A 21,466-nucleotide genomic window follows, 5' to 3' on the forward strand; every position below is an offset into this window, starting at 1 on the left:
GAAAGGTTCTTCCCCCAGGGTTGGTCGGGCACTGCCCAGGCTCCCCAGGGAATGGGCACGGCCCCGAGGCTGCCAGAGCTCCAGGAGTGTTTGGACAATGCTCTCAGGGACAGGGTGGCATTCTTGGGGTGTCTGTGCAGGGCCAGGAGCTGGACTCGATGATCCTTGTGGGTCCCTTCATGATATTCTGTGATTTTGTGATTCCATGAGCTTTTTATCCTCGCTTTATGGCTTCTTTTCAGAGCAGCTGCAGCAGGTTCGCAGCAAGGCTCAGCAAAGATGAAGATGAGGTTCACAGATTTTATCAAAAGAGAATTTGGTGTTCACCACAGCTCTTGATCTTGCCTTTCCTTGAGCAGATATAACCAGAGTCTTTGAAGGTGGGAAAGACCTCTATGATCACTGAGTCCAAGCATTAACCCAGCACCACTGTTCACCACTAAACCATGTCCCCAGGTGTCACAAAGACATACAAAACTTCCCAAGACCACCATAACCTGACCCAGCAGAATTCCCAGCTCCTGAGCACATTGGCCTCATCCACCAGGACCGCTGGTTCCTGCAATTTGCTCTCCACACTTTTCCTCACTGCGAGTTACCAGGCAGTTATTTTCCATTTCATGGAAATTACATGGCTTGGTGCAACTCCCAGTCAGACAGAAATACCTCAGCAAAGTGCTTTTCAATTTGTTTTTCACTGAGTTGCTCACTTGTGCTTTCCTGGGGAGACTTTGGAACTGCTGGTCTCTGGGAGCAGAGATCCCAGGGGCTGTAGGGGATACAACACGGTTATTTTGCATATATCTGCACTTACCCTGCTTCTGGTCTCTTTTTGGTAACTGCATCTTGTGTCAGATAAAGAGAAGGGATTTTATTCAGTCTCTTGTCCTTGTTATTAGCCTGACTCCATCCTTTCCTCTTTTCTCACCTCTTGGAGCAGGAAGTGGCCTTTCCTACAGACCCTCAGAGACTGAGTAGGCTCAGCCCCAACAAGCTCAGCAAAGTTCAAGCTCCTCAGTCACTTGAGGGAATTTCAGACAAGTTCCTCTGGAATCTAACAGGGACAATGACTGTCACATGCCGTGCCAGCACCATGGAGCGGTGCCAGTGCCATGTCATGGAGTTGTGGCAGGATATTAAGTGACAGGGTAGAGCCAGCCTGTCCTCCTTTATGGCCATGGCTCGGGTACAGCTGTGCTCCTGCACGGGGCTATGTGGGAACAGCATTCATTTGAATGCTTTAATTCCATCTGGATCTTCTTGGCTCTATTCAGTGGCCCCACAAGAGCTCTTGTTGGAGGCAGCGTAGCTGAACAACCCCATTTAATGCACTAAATAATCCATTGCTATGTGTTGGTCAGAAAAGAAGGATGAAGAAGTCCTAATTAATCAGATCTCTTCCTAATTGGCTGTGGCACAGAGATTTCTCAGCGTGCCAAGTGCACACAGTGGCCTGAGCGGTTGGCTTTGCCTAAATAAGAGAGAGGCTGTTCCTGCAACTGCTGTCCTGAATTTGTTTGGATTTGCTTTGAGGAGTCGGCAGCAGAGTGTCAGGTGGATTAATCCTGGCTGCTGAACATCCTGTCTCAGGGTGTCATCCCTGTGCCTCCCACCCACTTTGCCCAGAAGTTCGACTGCAGCGTTTTTAGCCTTGAATTTGGGACTGCTCTGATGAGGGTCCTGTGAAATAAATAGGATTTGACTGGCAGCTCTGGAGCCAGCGATGTTCCAGTGGGTGAGTGAAGGGAATTAAATTGTTGACTGTGTGTCATTAAAGAAAGGAGAGTGGGATTTATAGTCTTTGCCAGTAGTTTTTAAAGTTTTTGTTCAGAAAACCTTTTAAACACCTTGATTGAACAAGACAAAAAGTGCAGCTTTGCGACATTTCCAAGCATTAAAACCTGATGTTGACCCTTTCTGTTGGTTACTCCTCTGATCTTGGTAATTTTGGATCACCTCTCTGGCCTGTATCTGCTCCCTTGGTGGGGAAAGGTCCAAACCAGACCTGCTGGGCAGGAATCCCTTGTCAGCTGTGTCCAGAGAACTGGACACTTGTTCTCCATGGAGAACTTGGGATGCTGTGAATGTATCACTGAGAGAAAGTTCTGACCTGCTGGCCCTCGGAGCTTCTGTGTTTTCAGTGCCTAAAGGGGCTCCAGGAGAGCTGGAGAGGGACTGGGGACAAGGGATGGAGGGACAGGACACAGGGAATGGCTTCCCACTGCCAGAGGACAGGGATGGATGGGATATTGGGAAGGAATTGTTCCCTGTGAGGGTGGTGAGACCCTGGCACAGGGTGCCCAGAGAAGCTGTGGCTGCTCCACCCCTGGAAGTGTCCAAGGCCAGGTTGGATGGGACTTGGATCAGCCTGGGATGGTGGGAGGTGTCCCTGCCCATGGCAGGGGGCTGGAACTGGATGAGCTTTAATGTCCCTTCCCACCCAGACCATTCCATGAGTCTGTGATTTGAGCAATCCCCCAGGAAACACTTGGAGTTAAGCCCAGACATTTGAAAGGAGCCTGTGCTGCCCTTCAGCCCAACCAGGAGCCCCTTTGTGCCAAACTGCTCCCGTGGAGATGCCAGAGAGGAGGAGCTTTCCTGTCCCAGCCCATCCCAGGAGAAACCTTGCCACAGAGCTTGAGGTCTGCAGTGATTCCTCATTCTCTCCATCTCACAGATAAAGACCAGCAGCTTTCCCACACCAGCAGCAGTACAAAAGATGAGATGGGTACAAGTGAGGAGATGAGATAACACTGGGGTAAGAATGGCTGCAATCAGCTTACAATGAGATCATATCAAACGTGTTGTGAAAGTTCTAATAATTAATTGTTTCTTAAACTGTGCAGCCTGTTTGTTTGATCTTCCCTCTGCATTTCTAAAGCAGTGTATCATTTATTTTCCTTCATCTCTTTTTTTTTTCCTCGTGCACCATATTTCTATACTTCAGACTTGATTCAGTAACCATAGCAATGAAATAAATGCATTGTCTTCATTTACAATGGTGTCTAAATAGGTGCTCAGCTCCCTGTAAGTCCTTTAACAAGGGATGGTTCCCTGCCACCACAATGAGGAGGCTTTGGGTGATGTTATTGAAATCATTTTCACTTTGATTTCATGACACCGAGTCCAAAAGTCTCTGAAAACGCATTTGTGTCTACTTCATTTCTCAAGAGTATGTACATAGAAATATAAAAACCAGAACTTTCCAGGGGGGTTCTTTGTGGAGAGAGTGAACATGGTTGGCTTTATGTCTTTCCAGATAAAAAGAGATGCATTAATATCTTTTATTTGCCTACACTGTCCTCACATTATCAATAACCCAGAAGTTTCTACAGACAAAGAACAAAAAGAATGCAGACTGACTTCTTGTCTGAGGAGGAGTGAGTACTCCTGTGCTTGGGCAGTCCTTACAGGAGTAGATGTAAACTTCTTTCCTAGGGTTAAAAATAAAAGCCGCAAATGAATGAAAAAGAAAAAAAGAAAAGAAAAAGCGGAAAAGAAAAGAAAAAGAAAAAGCCTCTCATTTTGTGCTCTTAACAGATTTCTTTTGCAACTCATTGACAGACATGTGACTTCATTCACCTTTTGTATATTAATTCTGTTCGTCAGAGTCTTATGCAAACATAATTCAGGCATTTTCTAGAACACAGACAGAGATTCTTTTCCATTTATGCTGCGGCCAGGCTGGCACCCCACAGCTCTTGGAGGGGTTGGGCTTCACATCTGGGCAGCTCTTTCCAGCTCTTTTCTTTTGTTGGGATCATGAGGCACAATAAGAGAATCATGGAATGGTTTGGCTGGGAAAGGACATTAAAATGATCCCATTTCACCTTCTGCCATGGGCAGGGACAACTTCCACTATCCCAGGTTGATCCAAGCCCCATCCAACCTGGCCTTGGACACTTCCAGGGATCCAGGGGCAGCCACAGCTTCTCTGGGCACCCTGTGCCTCCTGAACAATTCCTTCCCAATATCCCATCCATCCCTGCCCTCTGGCAGTGGGAAGCCATTCCCTGTGTCCTGTCCCTCCATCCCTTGTCCCCAGTCCCTCTCCAGCTCCCCTGGAGCCCCTTTGGTCACTGGAAGGGGCTCTGAGCTCTCTCTGGAGCCTTCTCTTCTCCCTTCCTCTCAATCAGAGAGTGCTGGGGTGGATTCATGCTGGAATTGGAGAGTTTCCTCTCTGCATCCCATGCTTTCCCTACCTCTGGCCACAGCAAAAATGCTGGGTTGGTGTCTGCGCTGAATCCTGCCCGGATAAATGAAAAGTGAGTGTTGCTACATTCACCATGAGCCACTCTCGGATGGAGCAGTGTTACAGCTCCCTGAGATTTAAATTTAAAGCTTTCAGCTCCAGGCATATTCCTTAAAAGAAAAGCCTTATTATCTGTTTTACATCTGAAGCTTGGATTTCATAGAAAAAAGGAGACTAGAAAGGATTTCAACCATTAGCAAATTAGAGCCCTAAATTAGAGTTCCCTGAAAATTTTGCACATAAATATTTTTTGACCAAAAATGTGGGTTTTTAACTAAGGGAAATTGTCTCATTAGGATGCTTTTTTAATCTTTGGATACTGAAGCCTCTCAAAAATCCATTTTAGACTGTTGATTGTATATATGTGTATTTACATATGGCTGTGTGTATTTGCTGTATAAACAGCCATTATCTGAATTTTTGGGTTTTTTCCATGACATTTAGAAAAAACAGTGGGGTAAGACTAGATTAAAACATGATTTTTCTATTTTATTTTATTTGAGTTCTTCAGGGGAAAGGAAAGAATGTTCCTACCAGCTCTACTTTTATCAGTAATTCGTAGCTTCTGGCCATTGCCTGTGTGTTATAAATGCCCAATTGCAAGAGCCAGGTGCTGACTCTGGACTTTTAAACTCTGTATATCCCTAATAAACTAAATCAAGGAAAAAAAATCTCTTGCAAGTGCATGGCATGGGTAGCAGCAGGAGAGGCAATTTATCCATTCCCTGGGGTTTGCAGGGAGTCTGGAAATTGAAATTGAAGCTTCGCCCTGTGTCCTGGGGACATCACATCTGTGTCACTTGCCCATGTGGTACTGAACCAGTCCTCACCTGTGGGGTTTGAGCCTTCACTGGGAGGGAGAACACAGAGAATTCTGCGTTTTGGACACTCACAGGACTTTGGACCCACAGAGAGTTGTGCTGGGTCCCTCCAAAGGAGAGCTTTGTGTTGTCCTTGACTCAGGAGAAAAATACTTTTATGTTCTGAAAACCTTCTGAAGTGCAATTTCTTTTTACTTAGTGCTGGTTTAGATGTCAGTGCAGAAGGATAATGAGTTTGAGGGTTATGTTTTTTAGGGGAAGGTGTTAAAGGCAGAGGCTGAGCCTCGAGATTGCAGTAAAATAGGAGTGAAGCCTCTTAGCCTGATCCTAAAACAGAAGTGAAGCTGGGCAGACCCCTGAACCCTGAGTAATGACAACAGAAATAATGAGATTTTGGTGGTGATCAGCCCTTCCTTTTGTGTATATCTCAAAGAAATAGGGAATAGAAATGTTATAGGAAAGCAAGGTGTTCATCCTCTCCCACCAGAAAATTTGTGGGATTTGGATTTCCACACAGTGGAAGGTGTCCCTGCCCAAGGGGGATGAGCTTTAAGGTCCCTTCTAACTCAGACCATTCTGAGATTTTATTATTCCTTCCCCAGTAAAAAAAATAAAAATTCTCTTAATCCTGTTTGGGTAATTCCCATTCTGGCCTTATTTTTTCATCCTCTGCCTCACTTTTTTGCTCCTTGGGAAACAACTTTGCCAAGTCCCAGTGTCACAGGGTGTCATCCTGTCATTGCAGTTGCACTCTTCAAAGCCTGTGCTTTGTTGGTTTTCATAATTGGGTGAGGGAAATGCAATCCTCTGTGTTTTCTCCTCTTCACTTTTAAATGCAAACATCTCAAAAAAAAAGTGAGGGAATCTAATGGATGTGTTCTCTATGCTAAAGGTGACAGCATGGAAAGGGGGGACCTGATTTTTGACAAACCATTTTAATTTAGATTTTTTAAGATTTGTGCAAGTTCCAGAAAGATAAGCAAATGCTCTTGTTCTTGTAAACCATTTTCTTTCTCACTTAATGCAACCCAATGCAGATGCTCATGACAAACCCCACTGTTTTCTTAGCATAATATTCAGGTCCTCCATATTTCTGAGTTTATTATGAATTATTGTAGCAATGGGCTAATTAAAAATGCAGTTACTATAAAACTGCAAGGGATATCTCATGCCTGCAAATTCAATTCCAGAGGTGGGGAAGCCACAGCTTCTCTGGGCAACCTGTGCCAGGGCCTCCCCACCCTCACAGGGAAGAATTCCTTGCCAATATTCCATCCATCCCTGTTCTCTGGTAGTGGGAAGCTATCCAGAATTCTCCCTGCTCCCCTGATGCTCACAGGGGTTTCTGGGCTGGGTCATGTCCAGCTCTCACCCACCAGCATCCCCAAGTCCCTCTCCCAGGGCTGCTCCATCTGCTCGTGCCCAGCCTGGATTGACCCTGGGGGTTGCCCTGACTCAGGTGCAGCACCAGCACTTGTTCTTGTTAAATCCATGAGATTCCCATGGGCCACTGCTCCAGCTTTTCCAGGTCCCTCTGGATGGCATCTGGCTGACACCGGATGTCGACGCGTGGTAACCGATCCCAGCCCCTGTGGACGCTGAGCTCAGGTGTCTGAGCCTGGTCCTGGGTGTCACTCAAGTTATTTAGGAATGCATTCTGTGATCTGTCATTCAAGGGCATCAGGGAATTCAGTCTGTGAGTCCCAAGCATATGTCAGTGTAGTGCATGGCAGCATTCCCTGGTTTCCTCGGGACATTTAAGGAGTTCATTTCCGAGGCAGTTTCTTTTGATGGCCGTAATTGGATCCTAATCATCTTTGTACACGTAACATTAAGTTTTTCATTTGCCTCATTAACTGTTGCTCTCAAATTTTGATGGTCAAATATTGATGAAGTACTGAGCTCTGGGACTGATCATCTCTTCATTCACCAAATCCAACAGGGTTTGTGGTATTTTTATCTTAGAAATTTTCATCAATTCCCCTGTGCGCACAGTTCAGTCACTTTTCCTTTTGCCAGAGGAAAATTCATCACAGCTGAAGTGTCCAAGACCAGACTGGATGGGGCTTGAAATGACCTGGGATAGTGGAAAGTGTCCCTGCCCATGGCAGAGAGGGAATGAGATGAACTTTAAGGTCCCTCCCAACCTAAACCATTCTGTGATTCTATAATAATTTGTATTTCTGGACATGCAGAATTTGAAGTCACTTGGAAACCAAAGACAGGCTCTCCAGTCCTGCCATTCCTACTGTAGGCCTTTCTCACAGCATCCCCAGTTTTAGAAGATCCTTTAAAAACGTGGTTGGCAGGAGTGGATTTAATATTCCAGCATTAGTCTCGATGCTGCCGTAAATGAAAATCAAGTCACTCTTTCCTCCCACTCCTCCTCTGCTGCGCACATGTCCGTGAATTGCATTAGTGCTTTTCATCACAGCATCCTAATGGCATCCTAGAGCCAAGCTTTTTGGCTACTGTGACCCCTAAATTACTTTCAGATGCTATTTTCCATTATGTAATCCTTTGTTCTCTCCATTCCTGCGTTCCTGCTCTCCTAGCTGAACACACACTCTTATATTAAAATATGGGTTTGCTGATTGAGCCTAATATGCTAAAGAATCTGAGCTGATTCTACAGACACCTCACACTCCTTAATACTTACTATGATGTCAAACTTTGTGTCATTCACAAATGTTATCAGCAATGGTTTCGTGTTTATTTCCAGATCCCATAAAGAAAATTTAATGGCCTTAGACCTAAGACAAGGCCTTTAAAAGGTGATGCAACACTTGGGAAATGGCTGGAGTGGTTTATTTTATAGCCAGGGGGAAGCAGGGAGTGTGTTGGAATAACTCACAGGTTCTCAGCGGTGCAGATGAATGGGGAGTAGTGATGCTTGTGATGTTTGTTACTGGTCAATATTGTCCAATAAATCCCTTTAGAAAAAGGGTAAAAATGAGGCAATCGTGTGCAGGTTACTCAGCCAGCCGAGAAAGAATGGAGAGAGTAGATCTGGGACTTGGACACCTGGAATTGCCTCCTCTCACTGCAGCCTGTTGAAGGATGTCAGCATTCTCTCCTGCCTGAACCTGGGCCCTGTGAATTATATCCTTCCCCCCAGCATTTAAACAATGAGCCTCCCTTCTTCTGGCTCTCTAATTTGGGGTGCCAAACCCCTGTGAAATTCCCTCAATAAACAGCGTCAAGAACTCACATCAACCCCTCAAAATTCAGGAGTCATTTCAGTCTCACATTTCCCAAGCAGCTTCCCCTGCCTACTTTGGGTTTACAGGGATCTTTAATTTCCTGATTGCAGACAGGTTTTCCAAGTAATCCAGTGCTCTGTACACACATTTTCTACAGTTTTCAGAAAAAAATCCAGCTTGATATGAGCAAAGTAATACAGGACTCCTGTATGATCTTCTACGTGTGAATGTTGTAGAATACCAATGTACAGCTGAGGAAATATCCAGCTCTGCTGAGTTTTTTCGTATAAATTAACTCCGTATCTAATTACCTCATCTGCCAGTCTGCAATTTGTGTGCGTTCACAGGTATATTGCTTTTGTGCTTAACTGCTTAATTTCCATGAGTTGTTGGCAGAAAGGGGTTGTAGAGCTTTGTGTTGCACGATTGCTGCTTGCTGAAATATTGAAATCCACACCTTAGAGGGAGGAAAGATCATTTAAAGTTGATTAAGGTGATGTTAAACAGAGCAAGTATCCATGAAGGAATGCTGCCTACCCTTATAAACAAACCAGCACTGGAGGGAGATCTATGAAATTATAGACAGCAGAAAACAGCAGAATCACCTTAAAAAAACCAAATCTTCCTACTACAAATAACTTCATTTATTTCAGGGGACTTGGATCAGAACAAGTCTGGGCAAGATTGTAGAATTCAGAATGGTTTGGGTTGGAAGGGGATTTAAGGACCATCAAGTTCCAGTTCCTTGCCCTGGGCAGGGACACCTTCCACTAGATCAGGTTGCTCCAAGGCCTTTCCAAGATGAAAGGAACCCTGTGTGCTGTCTGGGGCACAGAGGGAAGTGTGCAGGTGGCATTTCCTGATTTTGTTGAATGCTAAATTGCAAAAAAAGACCTCACACACTTGGCTCAGAGTGGAATTTCTCAAACTGAACACCACTCAGAGCTTGTTAACACCCAGCAATACACAGCAGGCAACATGGGCATGGCTCACAAATACCTGGAGGAAGCATCCAGACTGGAAATGAGCACATAGGAAAGCTTGAATGTGGATCCAGAGTTTTGGAGCACGTGATCAGTCAATTAACGCACTCCCTTTTAATGAGCTGTTCTTCCCTAATGCTGCTTCTTTACTGCAAGGTGTTGAGGAGTGTGTCCAAAACCACTTTGTGTTACTGGGCTGTGGGAAGGTTGAGGTGAGGTTGAGACTGAAGGTTGACAGCAGACTGATCCTGCAGTTGTTTGCATAGGAGAGCTTCAGCCTGTGTTACAGCTGGATTATCTGCCCTCTGGGAAGAAATGGGATGAAACTGCCTCCAGCTGTGCTGTGGGAGGCGTAAATTGCATATTTGGAACAATTTCTTCACTGACAGTGTGGTCAGGTACTGCTACAGGCTGCCCAGGGCAGTGTTGCAATCACTCAGTGATCTTGGAGATCTTTTCCAACCTTAATTTTTGAATCATAGAATAGCCTTGGTTAGAAGGGACCTTAAAGATCATCCCATTCCACCCCCTGCTGTGTCCAGGGACACCTTCCTACTTTCCCAGATTGCTCCAAGTCCTGGCCAACCTGGCCTTAAACATTTCCAGGGATGTTCTTTTCTCCCTAATCCTGGCACAGTTTTGGCCCTGGTGAACATTCCAGACCCTTCCCAAGCACTCTTTGGGAGATGGCACCTGCCAGAGACCATTCCCAAAAGGCAGTTTGGATGCTGCTAGCCAGTTCTGGAGCACAGAAGATCATGGGCATGGCCAGCCCGTGCCAGCTGGCCCTTTGCACTGGGTCAGCTGAGCTGTGGAGGTGTAAAATTTCACAGTTGGAGCAAAGTTCTGCTTTAGAGCTCCCACCCTTTGCGTCGGGATCCAGCAGAGCTACTTTTAGCTACCACGAAGTGAGATGGCTCCTCTGAGCTCCCAGAGCTGCGGGAGTGAGGAAAGCTGGGCTCCTCCAAAGGGCGACTCTTCCCACTTAGTTACCAATTTGGGAACGACCGGCAGCGGGTGCCGAGCCTTCCCATCTCATGGCAGAGCGGCTGCGGATGGTGAGGGGAGGGCAGACTCCCTCTGTGGGAAGTGATGGGAGCAGAGATCACGGAATCCTAGGGAAGGGATTCTGCTCCTCTTCCCCACTCAGGTGAAACCCCACTTGCAGAGCTGTCTCCAGCTCTGGGACCCCAGCACAAGACCTGGAGCTGCTGAAGAGAGTCCAGAGCAGGCACCAGGATGAGCAGAGGGATGGAGCAGCTCTGCTGTGAGGAAAGGCTGAGGGAATTTGGGAGTGTTCTTCCTGGAGAGGAGAAAGCTTTGGGGTGACCTCTCCATAACTAAATGGAACTCACAAGAAAGATGGAGCAAGTTTATTTAAAGGGGTCTGGCACGACAGGACAAGGGGTAATGGTTTTAAACTGAAAGTAGGTTTAGACTGGATATATTAGGAAGGAATTGTTCCCTGTGAGGGTGGGGAGGCCCTGGCAGAGGTTTCCCAGAGAAGCTGTGGGTGCTCCTGGATCCCTGGAAGTGTCCAAGGCAAGGTTGGATGGGGCTTGGAGCATCCTGGGATGGTGAAAAGTGTCCCTGCCTATGGGAGGGGTAGAACTGGGCAAGCTTTAAGGTCCCTTCCAACCCAAACCATTCTGTGATTTTATGATTCAATGATTAAGGTTGGAAAAGACCTCCAGGATCATCGAGTCCAACCTCATGCTTGGTCCATCCAGAAAGAAGCACCAGAGGCCTGCGCCGAGGGGCAGGCACCTGGCCAGCTTGGACAGCAGGGATGACATTCATCCCTCTGGGAAGAGCAGCTTTGTACAAGGCTTGTATAACCCACAGCCCTCGTGTGGGATGTGAGTGGTGCAGAGCTGTAAAGCCATCAGGGCACAGCACAGAAAGGAGCCCTCAGCGAGGGAGCGCCGCGTTTGCGTGAATTGCGACAACGCTCGCTCTCATCTCTGCTAACTCCCATCCAAAAAGTGCTGATGGGGAGAAGAAAACTTTCAGCTAATTACTGTCATTTTTTTTTTCCTTTAATTTTTTTTTTTTTTTCCCCTGTGAGCTCTGACTACTGTTCTTAATTTCCTGACCAGCTTGCGCCCTTCCCCCGCGCCTCTCCGAGCATCTGTGGTCGTTTCAAATTGAGCTGTACTACCTGCTGCTCCGACTTTCCAACATACCCCACCAGTTGGTTTGCCAAACAGTGAACTGCCAGCCATCTGCCATCCGAGGCAGAATTTACATTGTTTCATCTTAAAATAACGCCTTCGGAATATCAAGTAACTCTCGGCATCAGGTTTTGCGCACTGAAAATCGGCCAGGATTCAAAACAAATACCAAATGTGCCTCGGAAAGAAGTGGGGAGGGGAGTCAGGGGGGAAAGTTGGAGAGGTAAAGTTTTGAATTTGCTGATTACCTGATAGGGAGTGAGATGACAAGGCTGAGAATTTTAACCTTGAAAAGGCAAACTCCTTTAGAATCGTGTAAATCTGGGAGTGGTTTGGAAGTCACCCCCTGCCATGGGCAGGGACACCTTCCATTATCCCAGGCTGCTCCAAGCCCTGTCCAGCCTGGCCTTGGACACTTCCAGGGATCCAGGGGCAGCCACAGCTTCTCTGGACAACCTGTTCCTTTTTTCAGAGAGAGGCAGTTTGATAGGAGCTGATGGGTTGGAGCAGCAGGGTCCAAGACTGGTTTCTGTGCATAGCCTGGTACCCTCTGGCATTTCTTGAGTCAAGCACTCCTTAGGCCTCAGTTTCTCTGTCTTCAAATACTTAAAATTAAGTATCCACAGGTTCCTGGCCTTCAGTGTGCAATGTGTGTACAGTTTTCATGACTACACAAGTAGCTGTGAATGAATGAGGCAGTTCATGGAATCACAGAATATCCTGAGTGGGGAGGGACCCACAAGGATCATTGAGACCAACTCCTGGCTCTGCACAGGACACCCCAACAATACCACCCTGTGCATCCCTGAGAGCGTTGTCCAAATGTTCCTGGAGCTCTGGCAGCCTTGGGAATGTCACCATTCCCTGGAAGCTCTTCCAGCCCCACCACCCTCTGGGCAAAGAACCTTTCCCTGATATCCAACCTAAACCTCCTTGGCACATTTCCAGCTGTTCCCTGGGTCCTGTCCCTGGTCACCAGAAGAGATGAGTGCCTGCCATTGTAGCAGACAGTTAACTTTGTGGAGACCTGAATTACCTGAATCCTTAATCCCAGTTATAATGAGGAAAAATAATAAATTTACTAAAAACGAGAAGCATGTTCTGTTTTTTAATAAATCATGAGGCTTTAGGACATATCCCTGCCCACAGGGGGCCATTTTGGACCAGGTGATCTTTAAGGTGATCCTTACAAGACAATGGTACCATTTTCTATCTTAGTGACAGTGTCCTGAGAAGTCTTTTGAACTCAAACAGCACCCACCACTCTGTTCCTACAGTGAAAGTCTCCATAGGTGATATTTGCTTGTAAAACTTCCAAAATAAAAGAGTGATCTGATGACTGACCATGGTTTCTCTGATCAGTCATGGTTCCTGGGATCTAAAGCGTAGTTTCAACAGGTATTTCTGCTTGGAAAAGTCTATCAGCACATCCGGTCTGTGACCTGTGAAGAAAGGCAGTGAAAAAAGGGTTAAGATACCACCAACAGTCTTTCACTTGCCCCTCTCTCCTCTTCCAAACCTTCTACATGGTTCTAAAATTTCTTGAGCCCTCCAACATTGCTTTAATGTGGTGGTTTCTTCAGGCAATGTGTTGGAAATATCCTCGTTGGCGAAGGAATCATGGATAGTGACAAGTCCAATTAAATCCGTTGCTTTCAGTAATGGAAGGTGCAGGAACATAGACACAGGAATGTGTGGAAATGCCAGCCCACAAGATGCATTCCCAATGTATTTAGTTCTTGCAAAGGGGAAAACAAGTGCGTATTCCAGCACACAGGATAATATCAGGCTCATTCTTCTCATCTCCCAGAACTGTGGGAAAGGTGCATTTAGAGCAATATCCATTTGTTAATAGCAAATTAATCCTTTCAAATAGAATCATCACAGAGCTGACATGTCTCTATCTCGGCCTGGGGCACCCTGCCAGAGTCAGATGGCTTTTCTGTGGTGCCTGATACATGCTAAACATGCAGGAGCATTCCTTTCCAGCAGCATCTCCTCTGGGATCTGTAGCCCTGGATGGAACTTACGTTTTTGGGCCAAAGAACAGGAGCACATCAATTCCATTGCTTAAGCACTCAGAGGGGGACTGATCTGACCTGCCTTTAGCTGTTTAACAGTAATGGCCTTAAGCTAAACCTTCCATTATCCATGGAAAGATAGCAGCTCCTCCTGGGGACAATCCAGCATGTCCCAGGATCTGCCTGGAGTCATTCTAACTCAAGGGCAATTTCCCCCACCTTTCTGCTGAATGTAAGAAATGAACTGCCAGCAATTCTCATGTCCCTGGAAGTGTCCAAGGCCAGGCTGGACAAGGCTTGGATCAGCCTGAAGTAGTGGAAGGTGTCCCTGACCATGACTGGAGTTGGAACTAGATGAGTCTTAATGTCCCCGTCCAACCAATCCATATCGGAATTCCATGATCCTATGACTATATTTTAAATGAATCCTACTGAAATAGATGCTACCTCCCATTTTTTGTTCCAGAAACGACACACTGGGCCTTTCTCCAGCCAGGATCCAGCAGATGCATTTGAAATTATTTTTTCCCACTGATTTTCAAAAGGCTGAACTCCTTTCATTTGAACATTTGGCCTCAGGAGGCCACTTTATATTCCAAGTCAGGGCTGGATGTCTGTGGTGGCAATGCTTCATTTAGATGTTTAAGCTTCAAATCAAGTGGATTGACCCATCTTCATGCCTAGAACTCTGAATTACTCTTCAGAAGTGCCTAGGGGCAGGTTAGTATTGTTCTGTTGAAGAGCCAAGCAGAGTTTTGGGCACTTGGAAAACCATTCTCCGCACTGATATTAAAATGATATCAGGATTCCTGGTACAGTCAGACAGATTTGGACCTGGACAGTGATCAGGCATGGTTAGAAAACTTGTATGGACAAGGAGCTGTTCCCAGTTGGCTCTTTGGATGCATCGAGTAGGTTTGGGAAGGAGAAAAGTTTAGCTGTGCCTTGTTTTTTCGAGCCTCAGGGGCAGCAAATGGGAACTGGCCCGATTTTTTTGCCAGTCTAGGTGGTAGCTGGAGTCTGTTGATTGAATTGTGCTTAATTGAAGTGCTCTGAATTCATTCTAGGCACCTGCATTTTAGGTGTTATAAAATCTAAACAGGGACCTGGAGCAGCCAAAGGTTTGCTTGGTTTGTTCAGAACTGGGCAAGAACCCAGACTCTGCTTTTAGAACTTCCTGGGTTTTTATATTCTCATATTTCAGTAGCCACTACAAGCCCCAAACCCACGAATGCCAAGTGTTTGCTGTCACACAGCACAAGATTGTCCTGTCTCCAAACCCACTTCTGATTCCTGTATAAGATGAGAGGTAGGGAGTATTTTCAAGGAACAGATGGTGGAAATGCAGGATAACAAAGAGATCCATTAGTGAAGGTATTCAATGAATTTCCTCCAGTGCCTCCTCTCCCAAAGCTCTCACAAAAGGTGGTTTAGGCTAAAACTACTCCTAAAACTCAAGAAAATAACTTCAGTAAGGGCTTGAGGGTGGCGAGGCTCAAGCTGGGGGATGTGACTTTACTGCAGCTCCAGAAAAACTAGTGGAGAATATTGATACCCAAATTACTCCCAAAATGGTTCTGAACTGGGAAAATTACCCATGTTGAGCTTCAGGCTGGCACATTCAACCTACTCACAGGCAAAGTAGGTGTTTTCAAGCCATCAACACAAACCCTGAGTTTTCTGGTTGCTGATGTGTCATGTCTCTCCTCATTCATACTGAGAAGCTCAGCCCCTGCTAATCCTTTCACCTGCCAGCTGTGTTTGAGGATTAGCAAAAAATCTGTTTCCCCTTGTCCAAGGTCTCAGAGACGCTTCATCAGAATTGAATTCCAGCTATCCAATGCTCTTAAACCTCACAGAAACACTTGAAAACAGTTCCCCTTTTAGAAAACCGAGGATGGAGGATTAGATCATGTTCTGTGATTTGCATTTATCAGTAAATGCATTTACGGGCAATTCTTGTGGTTTCTTCTTTGTGCCTAAGCTGAAGGTCAGCCACCAAAAATGCTCAGCAGCTGTCAGGGAGAAAAGGAAAAAAGAACTACAAGAAATAGCACCTGGCAAAAGTTGTTCTTATTTTGGGAGAAGTTCTGGACTTTTTAGGTGGGCTCAGGCTATGAGAATCCTTCAGGTTTCTGGAAGATAAATCTGTGTTTGAGTGCTAATCTCTTTGATGTTTCTCTGTTAAAGAACTTTTTATAGGGAAAAAAATGTGAAAATCAATGTATTTTCACAATATTGTTGCTATCAGCCATGGAACTATCCACAAAAGATCAAATACCATATTTTTCTTCCAGTTCTGTAAATAACTTCAAGCTTTTAAAGCCCAAAGAAATGTATCAATGGAAATATTTGAGATGTAACGATTAGCATTCATAACCCCTATGCTGTTATTTATAAGAAACTGAGGAAGCACAGGAATGGTAAGTGGATTAATTGCAAAACAAACTTTTTTAAAGAAAAAGGTACAATGAGCAGCCCTGTGCTGGGTGTGGTGCCCGAGTTAATGCATGGAGGACTCTGACTGTTGTCATCTGAATTATGTCATTTTGGAAGGAAGTGCTGCAAAGGATGTAATTGGTAGGAAGTTCATTTCCATCCTGATATAAATGGACACGTCCATTTTGTGAAACAGAAAAAAAAAGAAAAGCCTGTCAGAAATAATTCTAGGTCTGTATATAGGCCATTTATAACACCAAAATAGATAAAACTTGGGCAAAGGAAGCTGCCGAGGTCAGATATAGCCATGGGAGTGATGTCACTGAGAAGCACTTGGTAGGAATGTTCATAAAAATGATGGAGAGAGGATCACTGAAGGACAAAAGCTGGAGAGAACTTTTCCCATGTGCATTTTCATGCCTCAGTGCAACCTTTCTCAGCCAGGGCAGCATCTCTGCTGTGTGGAGAAAGGAATGTTTTTAGCCTGAGAAAAGCCATTCATTTGATTCCCTCTGAGAGACTCATCCTGCATAAGATGCTGTCTGTGTGAGGGTGGAATTCAGGAAATGTTCAGTTCCTGCGCTGAGAACGGGGGCTGTGGACTGAATTCCACCTCAGAAGTTCTGTGCTCTTTGTACCTGACAGGGCTTGACCTTCTCCACAAAAATAGCAGTGATGTCACATGGAGTTTGCTGAGACAATGACTGTGCAGGTGTTCAGTCATGGAGAAGACAAGCTGTGGAGTCAATATCCTGGAAAAATAACCAGAATCCTATAAAAAATAATTTAGTCAGTGAGCTGCTGCCTTGTGTCTGATCCAGACATGGCATGAATGGGGGTATTGAGGAGAAACAGGTAAAAGATCTTGGAAGTTTTTGTGATTTTGAGACACTCATTGATACCCTTTGTTCAATTCTGGATCCATTTGGAAATGAAAGTCATGGAAATTAGATCTAATAGAATATTAGAGGGTGAGCTTAGATTAATTATGAGGAAGGAATTGTTCCCTGTGAGGGTGGGCAGGCCCTGGCACAGGGTTGTCCAGAGAAGCTGTGGCTGCCCCTGGATCCCTGGAAGTGTCCAAGGTCAGGTTGGATGGGGCTTGGAGCAACCTGGGATAACAAAATTGAAGATATTTGAATAGTAGGATTGTAGAAACTCAGATAATTTAGACTGGAAGAACCTCTGGAGGTATCTGGTCCAAGCCTGTGCTTAAAGCAGGTCCAACATACCCAGCTTGCTCATGGCCGTGTCCAGGTGAGTTTTTAATGAGTAAAATGCTTTTTCCTGTTACACCTTGTGCTTCTCACCCCTCCACTCTGCACCTCTAAAGGAGTCTGGGTTTGTCTTCTGTACCCCCTCTTTCACAGTCTAGGAAAGCAGTAGCACCTCCATCAGCATTCCTTTTGTTGGAGGAGCCCAATTATCAGCCCCTCCTTTGTCTGATGCATCCCAAACCCCCAACAATCTCAGTGACCTTCAAGGCAGGGACAAAATGATGCATTTGTTTTACATTTTTACCAGGACACCGGACACCTTTCTTGAGAACCTGTGTCTGAATTCCTGAATTCCCGAATTCCTGTGATAATTTATCAGTGCTGTGGAGTGTCCAGGGAGGTTGTGCACTACGACTGAATCTTACAATAGAGAGTTGTTGATGGGGACATGCAAGAAACCAGATCAAAAGACTTCTCATGCTGTATAAAAACAAAAAAAACCAACAACAACAACAAAAAAGCTTTTCTTGGTTTTTTTGCTGATTTTTATTTTCGTTTGAATCAGTTCCTTGGTGTGGTTCAGAAAAGAGTGGTTGAGCCATTCTTCCTGGAGGTGTTTTCAGGTTTTCCTTGAAAAACTGCAACACCTGCTGCCTGTCACACTTTCCTAGAGGCAATAACATTCTTGAGGTGAAATAAACTCATCAATTTAGCGAGAGAAAAGGGAAATTCACAGCCAGGAACCTGGGGCTGGTCAGAGATATTCACACACATATGTGGACACACACTTGTGTGTGTGTGTGTGTGTGTCCAGTGTATTCTCTAATACTTCTCCTTCCAATCTGTGAGTTCTTAGTTGAGCTGTTCTGGGGAGGGAGGTGGAAAGGAGAGGGGAAGTGGTTGAGATGTTGGCATTTTGAAGTTACACTTTTCCAGAAATGAAATGGAATTTCTGATCTTTCCATTGTGAAGCCATTTTTTGAGGAAATCATATGTTGCTGTGTTTTTACCTTGTTGCTATCCCCATTTTGACCTGTAATACAATAAAAGATGTAGTTCTCTTGCTGTATTTTCATTTTTTCATGGCCATCTTTTATTTCCTTGTTATTATTTTTGATGGTAAGGGAGGGGAAAAGGACAGGGATAAAAAGCATGACAAAGGTGAACATAATTGTGTTATTGTGTTGCACTGTGGAGATCCAGAAGAACCCCAATTCAGAGTTCACAAATGGTGATTTCTTAGGAAAATGAGAATATTTCATAAAAATTCAGCTTTGCCACTGAAGTTTTCATTTCCAGACAAAATTCATTTTTTCAGAAGAAAATTTAATGGCTTCCACATTTCTGTTCAGTGATGCTGTTGCTCTGAAAGCCTTTTGTTGATGGTTGCTATAGAAAACCTTTAGAAGAACAGGTGGGTATATATAGGAAGCTTTTAGCCAAGAGCTTTCTCCAAATTATTTTTCTTTTACATTAACACCTGATCTTGACAAAATAGATTTACAGATGGCCATGTCCTAAATCTCCCTTTAATTAGGGCAACTCAGAAGCACTTCCTGAGCATCCCTGAGACTTTGCTGGTCCGGAAGTGAGCAAATCTCTCTTCTGTGTGTTTATTTTATGGCTTTATTTCCCATGGGCTCTGCAATTATTTATTTATATTTGGCTTAAACATCTCCCCCCTGAAGGTGACACAAGCCCAGTTTTAAATGTTTTTCTTTAGCAGTCCAGCTCATGCCCCAAGCGTGGTTTGGCTCACTGAGCACAAGATCCTTTCACATCCCTTCAGCAAAATCTTCCATCAGGAAGTCATGAGCCCTGAGAGAACTTGGAGAGAACTTATTACATTATTAATAAAGTGGCTGATTAAAGGACACAGTTCCCTCTGGCTTTTCCTAAACTGGTTTTGTTCATGGTATTTTAATCCGGGCACATTTTGTAATTAAGACATTTTGATTCCGTATCTATTAATGGTTATAAGGAACCAAAATCATAATAAAAAATTGAAATGAAAGTGGAGAAGGGCCTGAGGACAGAAGCCTCAGAGAGAGCCCAGCATCCTTCAACTGAGTGCTATTTTCTGTATAGAATAGAATTCAAGTTGGAAAACACCTCCAAGGTCATCAAGTCCAACCTGTGACCAGGTGCCAAGGCCACCACTGAGCCATGTGCCACATCCACACAGCTTTTAAATCCCTTCAGGAATGGGGACTCCAGCACAGCCCTGGGCAGCTGTGCCAGGGCCTGACCACAGTGGAAAGGTCCAGAGGAAATAAATCAAGTTTGCAAGACCCACATGTGCCCAGGAATTCTCTGAGCCATTTGTTTCCACATCTCTCTGCGTTACGCAGAGGCTTGAGCGGATTCTGCCTTATTAGACAAAGACAAAAGGTTTAATTGAAGAAAGATGCTTTAATTATGCTCAGCATATGCGGTGGGCGTTGGCAATGCCCTTTGGATAAAAACAAAGCCCATGGGAGCTGAGCTGACACCAGGCAGGATCGCTGACTTCCAGCTGCACTGAGCTGAGCCCAGTTGTGAGCCAAGCCCAGCAGAGCTGGATCCCACAAACCCCCACCACTTTCATGTGCTCCAACTGGAGCCTAATAAATACATCTCTATGAGGAACCTAAATGCAGCCAGGACATGGGCTCGGATGTTGGCCTAGGGTTTTTAGTAAAGCCTCTGACACAGTTCTGGCCAGATTAACGGGGCCTTTCCCAGATGGGAAATGAGGCAGCACATGCCAGGTACCAAACTGACATTTGGATGTGGCCTCTTGTTTTGGAGTATTTGTTTATCATGTCCTTAAACCAGGACATTTGTCCCATTCCTGGAAGTGTCCAGGGCCAGGTTGGACAGAGCTTGGAGCAATCTGGGATAGTGGGAGGTGTCCCTGCCCATGACAGGGGGTGGAATGGGTTGGGTTTTAAAGTGCTTCCAACCCAGAACATTTTGGGATTGATTCCGTGATCTTTAGACCAGAGTCCTTCATCTATTACAGAAACCCTCCAAAGGAGCTTACAGGCAGATATATAAAATTAATCATCATAATAGTAAAAACATAATGTTCTATATTAATGCAACACTTCAAGAAAGGAAGTTTCTAAATGTAGGGGCAAAATGTTTAGTGCCTACACTTCTGTGTTCCTAAGCATCAATTACAGAGTCTTAACATGTCCTTTTGTAGTAGATTTGTGGCTCAGTAGCTGCAGAAGGGAAAATTTGATGTTGTCAAATACCTGCCCACAGGTGCAGAAATAGATTAGCTCCAAAATTGGCAGCTCAAAAGTAATAAGGGAATGTGGGTCTGGGTAAATGATACAGGAATGTATTGAGGCAGAAAGTAGGGAATCTGACTTAAAATGTGTGGGAGGGTGACTAAATAATGAAGGTTTGGGGCAATTATCAAAGATGGGCCTGATGGAACCAGTAGAGAGGAGACCAAGGAGATGTTCCAAGGGCTGGAGCCCCTCTGCTCTGGAGCCAGGCTGGGAGAGCTGGGAGAAGAGAGAGAAGGATCCAGGGAGAGCTCAGAGCTCCTTCCAGTGCCCAAAGGGGCTCCCAGAGAGAGAGCTGGAGAGGGACTGGGGACAAGGGATGGAGGGACAGGACACAGGGAATGGCTTCCCACTGCCAGAGGACAGGGATGGATGGGATATTGGGAAGGAATTGTTTCCTGTGAAGGTGCTGAGGCCCTGGCACAGGGTGCCCAGAGAAGCTGTGGCTGTCCCTGGATCCCTGGAAGTGTCCAAGGCCAGGCTGGATGGGGCTTGGAGCAACCTGGGATAGTGGGAGGTGTCCCTGCCCATGGCAGGGGGTTGGATCATGGTGAGCATTGGGAGTCTCTTCCCATCCCAAACCATTCTGTGATTCTGTGACTGATCCTGTGACTGTGATCCTGTGACTGTGGTTCTGTGCTGTTTCTGCTTTAATCGACATCTGATCATGTCGTGTGCCGAAAAATTTATTCCAGAATTTAAGGAAGAGCTGTTAAGTTTGTCCTTCCTACCATTTGTCACCTGCACTGTGGCAAATCAGGGCAGGCCAGCCTGCACCTGCAGGAGATGCTGCTGGGCATGGATTAGGCACTTCTGTGCCTATTTCATCTTTTTGAGGAGCTGTATTGACTCCAGTGTGAAACTGGTATTATGAAATGAAAGATGAAGAACTCTCGAGTGGGTCACAGCAGTGGCTCCGAGCTGAAGCTGAATTCAGGTGTCACCTTGGCCCTGACACAGGGATAACTTCACCTTCAAGCATCATGGCTTTCAGGTGGATGGTGAGGCACCTTTCAGGTGGATGGTGAGGGTTTTGTTTCATTCTGACTCACCACTGGCTCAAGAAAAGATTTAT

At 45.3% G+C, this 21,466-nt stretch overlaps 1 protein-coding gene across 2 annotated transcripts in view; it reads left to right on the plus strand.

Moving 5' to 3' along the window:
• The window catches only part of MSRA (methionine sulfoxide reductase A), a 238,834-nt gene that overhangs the window by 184,107 nt on the left and 33,261 nt on the right, over window positions 1-21,466 (plus strand). The window lies entirely within an intron of this gene.

Source organism: Cyanistes caeruleus, chromosome 2 (assembly GCF_971803275.1).
Source record: "Cyanistes caeruleus chromosome 2, bCyaCae1.hap1.1, whole genome shotgun sequence".
Lineage (NCBI taxonomy): Eukaryota > Metazoa > Chordata > Aves > Passeriformes > Paridae > Cyanistes > Cyanistes caeruleus.